Source organism: Globicephala melas, chromosome 2, assembly GCF_963455315.2.
Source record: "Globicephala melas chromosome 2, mGloMel1.2, whole genome shotgun sequence".
Lineage (NCBI taxonomy): Eukaryota > Metazoa > Chordata > Mammalia > Artiodactyla > Delphinidae > Globicephala > Globicephala melas.
This window is the reverse complement of record NC_083315.2, coordinates 27,180,396-27,186,013: the sequence shown is the minus strand read 5'-3', so window position 1 is coordinate 27,186,013 and position 5,618 is coordinate 27,180,396.

Genomic DNA, 5,618 nt, shown 5'->3' with positions numbered 1-5,618 from the left:
GATCTGGTAGGGCAATTGATGGGCCTATCACCTGAGTAGACCTGAATCAAAAAGGCACAGACTGGCAAACCTGCACTGCAGCAACATGTACCAGAGCCAAGACCTGGAAGAAACCAAAATGTCCAGCAACAGAAATAGGCACCAAGAAGAAGTCGTCCATGTACACAATGGAATACTAGCCATGGAAAAGCATGGAACAGTGCCATTGGCACCACCATAGAAGGATCTAGAGATAATCACCCAACTTGAAGTAAGAAAGAAACCGAAAGACAGATATCCTCTTACATCACTTATAGGTGTTACATAAAAAGTGATACCCATGAAATAATTTCCAAGAGAAGGACACTCACAGATTCAGAAAACCAAATTATGTTTAACCAAATGGAAAGGTGTAAGGAATGTATGAATTAGGATATGGGGGTTAACAGACATGTACTAATATATATGAAATATATAATCACAAAATAGCTATGTAATACCAAGAGAGGTCTACTCAACACTCTGTAATAACCTACACGGGGAAGGATCCAAAGATGAATAGATCTATACATAGACATAATGAAGCAGATTCTGTACACCTAGAACACACACAACAATTTTCTCAAACTTGCTCTTATAATTAATAAAAATTAAATTTAAAAAAACAAACAAGAATTATGGAGATATAAACTCTTGGGCGTTTGCCCTGACACATTCCACTCTAATTTGCAGCCTACAAACATGATTTCCAGGAAAGATCTGTTGCCCAAAAACCCAGAATTGGAAACGTAGGAATGCTGTCACCTTGTGCCATTTCCCACAAGAGCGGCTTTAAAACCACAGGTAACCGTCACTTAACATTCACAAGGACTCTGGGTTGTAAAGCACACCTGCCGTCAAAACTTGTGCTGAGGTATGGAATGGCCAAAAAAATTCAAATCTGGCAAATTTTTCAAGGAGATAGTATGAAGAGCTAAGTTTTACTCACTATTTTTCAAAAAAAAAAAGAAAATGGATAAAAGCTCAACATCAGGAATTATTAGACTCATGCAAATCTAGCCTACAAAAAGGTTTCAACTCACGCAAGTCAACTACCATCAGCCAAAAGTCTACAAACAATAAACGCTGAAGGTGTTTTAGAGAACTGTGTATCCTCTAGCTGCTTGTGAGATGTAAAGTGGTAAGATCCGGTAATGAGAACAGAAAGGAGCTGCGTTTAAAAGTAAAAATTGAGATGTCATTTGATGCAACACGCACACCACTGGGCCTATCACCTAAGTGCCGAATCGAGAAGACACACTCTGACAAACCTGTACTGAAGTAATACTGAAAATAGCCAGGACATGGAAGCAGCAAAAATGTCAGTTAACAGATGAATGGACAAAGAAGAAGTGGTACATGTACCTAATGGAAGATTAGCTTTCAAAAAAATGAACAATGTCCTTTTCATGACTACAGGTGAGTCTAGAAATAATCATATTATGTGAAGTCAAAAGTGTATGATATATACCCTATGATATAATTTATAGATGTTATCTTAAGATTCCTACCAATGAACATATTTCCAAAGGAAAAGACACTCAGAGACGTGTAAAACAAACTAACGGTTAACCAAAATGAAAGGTGGGAGAATGCGTAAATTAGGATTATGGGGTTAACATACATACACTAACATATGTTATAAGTATATAAACTTATAATATATAAAATATACAAATTATATAATCATTAATATATATAAATTATATAATCACCAAACACCTACCAAATACCAAGGGAGCTCTACTCAACACTCTGTAATAAGCTACATGGTAAGAGGATCCAATGATGAACAGATATATGTATGAAAAATTGATCCTAATTGGTACATCCAGAGAATCACAACACTCTAATAAAATTTACTCCAATAGGGGCTTCCCTAGTGGCGCAGTGGTTGAGAATCTGCCTGCCAATGCGGGGGACACGGGTTCAAGCCCTGATCTGGGAGGATCCCACATGCCGCGGAGCAACTAGGCCCATGAGCCGCAACTACTGAGCCTGCGCGTCTGCAGCCTGTGCTCCACAACAAGAGAGGCCGCAACAGTGAGAGGCCCACGCACCTCGATGAAGAGTGGTCCCCACTTGCCGCAACTAGAGAAAGCCCTCACACAGAAACGAAGATGCAACACAGCCAAAAATAAATAAATAAATATTAAAGGCAAAGAAGAAAGGGGAAATTGTAGATCGAGGAAGCATTTAGTTTAAAAAAAATTACTCCAATAAGAAACATAAAATAAATTTAGAAAACAAACATAAGTAGGAGACATAAGCTTTTGGGAGTTTGTCCTGGGACATTCCACTACAATTTGCAACCTAGGAACGCAACTTCCAGGAAGGCTCTCCTGTCCTTGTAACCAAAGTTGGGAATGTAGACATCTGTCGCCTTGTGGTCAATTCCCGCAACAGCAGCTTTAATCCCAGTGCTATTGGTCACTTAATATTCACAAGGACTGCAGGGCTTTAAATGACACCTACCCTCAAAAAATATCTTGCGGTCAGGAATGGACATTAATATGCAAAACAGTAGAAAATCCGGAGAAGACAATTTCAAGAGGTAAATTTCCTCACAGTGTTTTTTTTTAAGGACATGAAAAAATGTTCAACATCAAGAATTATTGGGGGGGGACCTTGAAGATGGCGGAAGAGTAAGACGCGGAGATCACCTTCCTCCCCACAGATACACCAGAAATACATCTACACGTGGAACAACTCCTACAGAACACCTACTGAACGCTGGCAGAAGACCTCAGACCTCCCAAAAGGCAAGAAACTCCCCACGTACCTGGGTAGGGCAAAAGAAAAAAAAAGAAAAAACAGAGACAAAAGAATAGGGACGGCACCTGCACCAGTGGGAGGGAGCTGTGAAGGAGGAAAAGTTTCCACACACTAGGAAGCCCCTTCGCGGGCGGAGACTGCAGGGGGCGGAGGGGGGAGCTTCGGAGCCGCGGAGGAGTGCACAGCAACTGGTGCGGAGGGCAAAGCGGGGAGATTCCCGCACAGAGGATCGGTGCCGACCGGCACTCACCAGCCCGAGAGGCTTGTCTGCTCACCCGCCAGGTCGGGCGGGGCTGCGAGCTGAGGCCGGAGCGCAGGGAGAGGACTGGGGTTGGCGGCTTGAACATAGCCTGAAGGGGTTAGTGCACCACGGCTAGCTGGGAGGGAGTCCGGAGAAAAGTCTGCACCTGCCGAAGAGGCAAGAGACTTTTTCTTCCCTGTTTGTTTCCTGGTGCGTGAGGAGAGGGGTTTAAGAACGCTGCTTAAAGGAGCTCCAGAGACGGGTGCGAGCCGCGGCTAAAAGCGCGGACCCCAGAGACGGCCGCGAGCCACGGCTGAAAGCGCGGACCCCAGAGACGGCCGCGAGCCACGGCTGAAAGCGCGGACCCCAGAGACGGGCGGGAGAAGATAAGGCTGCTGCTGCCGCCACCGAGGGGCCTGTGTGCGAGCACAGGTCACTCTCCACACCCCTCTTCCGCGGAGCCTGTGCAGCCCGCCACTGCCAGGTTCCTGGGATCCAGGGACAACTTTCCCGGGAGAACGCACAGCGGGCCTCAGGCTGGTGCAAAGTCACGCCGGCCTTTGCCGCCGCAGGCCCGCCCCGCACGCCGTGCCCCTCCCGCCCCGCCGGCCTGAGTGCGCCAGAGCCCCCGAATCAGCAGCTCTTTTAACCCCGCCCTGTCTGAGCAAAAAACAGACGCCCTCCAGCGACCTACACGCTGTGGCAGGGCCAAGTCCAAAGCTGAGCCCCTGGAAGCTGTGAGAACAAAGAAGAGAAAGGGAAATCTCTCCCAGCAGTCTCAGAAGCAGCGGATTAAAGCTCCACAATCAACTTGATATACCCTGCATCTGTGGAATACCTGAATAGACAACCAATCATCCCAAATTAAGGAAGTGGACTTTAGGAGCAAGATCTATGATTTTTTTTCCCTTTTCCTCTTTTTGTGAATGTATATGTGTATACTTCTGTGTGAGATCTTGTCTGTATAGTCTTGCTTCCACCATTTGTCCTAGGGTTCTATCCGTCCATGGTTTTTTTAAAAAAATTTTTTTTCTTAATAATCAATTTTAATTTTAATAACGTTATTATACTTTACCTTCATTCTTTCTTTCTTTCTTTCTTTCCTTCCTTCCCTCCTTTAGACAACGAATCATCCCAAATTGAGGAGGTGGTCTCTGACAGCAAGATTTATGATTTTTCCCCCTTTACCTCTTTTAGTGAGGGTGTATGTGTATGCTTCTGTGTAAGATTTTGTCTGTATAGCTTTGCTTCCAACATTTGTCCTAAGGTTCTATCCGTCCCTTTTTTTTTTTCTAAATAAGAATTTTTTAATTCAATAATTTTATTATACTTTATTTTATTTTTACTGTATCTTCTTTCTTTCTGTCTTTTTTCCTTCTTTCCCTCCTTCCTTCCTCCCTCCCTCCCTCCCTCCTTTCTTTCCTTCTTTCCTTCTTTACTTCTTTCTTTCTTTCTTCCTTCCTTCCTCCCCTCCTTTCCTTCTTTCTTTCCTCATACTTCTACTAATTCCCTCTACTTTTTCTCCCTTTTATTCTGAGCTGTGTGGATGAAAAGCTCTTGGTGCTCCAGCCAAGAGTCAGGGCTCTGCCTCTGAGGTAGGAGAGCCAACTTCAGGACACTGGTCAACAAGAGACCTCCCAGCTCCACATAATATCAAACGGCGAAAATCTCCCAGAGACCTCCATCTTAACACCAGCACCCAGCTTCACTCAACGACCAGCAAGCCACAGTGCTGGACAACCTATGCCAAACAACTAGCAAGACAGGAACACAACCCCACCCATTAGCAGAGAGGCTGCCTAAAATAATAATAAGGCCACAGACACCCCAAACACACCACCAGACGTGAACCTGCCCACTAGAGAGACAAGATCCAGCCTCATCCACCACAACACAGGCACTAGTCCCCTCCACCAGGAAACCTACACAACCCACTGAACCAACCTTAGCCACTGGGGACAGACATCAAAAACAGCAGGAACTACGAACCTGCAGCCTGCAAAAAGGAGACCCCAAACACAGTAAGATAAGCAAAATGAGAAGACAGAAAAACACACAGCAGATAAAGGAGCAAGATAAAAATGCACCAAACCTAACAAATGAAGAGGAAATAGGCAGCTTACCTGAAAAAGAATTCAGAATAATGATAGTAAGGATGATCCGAAATCTTGGAGATAGAATGGACAATAGAATGGACAAAATGCAAGCATCAATTAACAAGGACCTAGAAGAACTAAAGATGAAACAAGCAACGATGAACAACACAATAAATGAAATTAAAAGTACTCTAGATGGGATCAATAGCAGAATAACTGAGGCAGAAGAACGGATAAGTGACCTGGAAGATAAAATGGTGGAAATAACTACTGCAGAGCAGAATAAAGAAAAAAGAATGAAAAGAACTGAGGACAGTCTCAGAGACCTCTGGGACAACATTAAACACACCAACATTCGAATTATAGGGGTTCCAGAAGAAGAAGAGAAAAAGAAAGGGACTGAGAAGATATTTGAAGAGATTATAGTTGAAAACTTCCCTAATATGGGAAAGGAAATAGTTAATCAAGTCCAAGAAGCACAGAGAGTC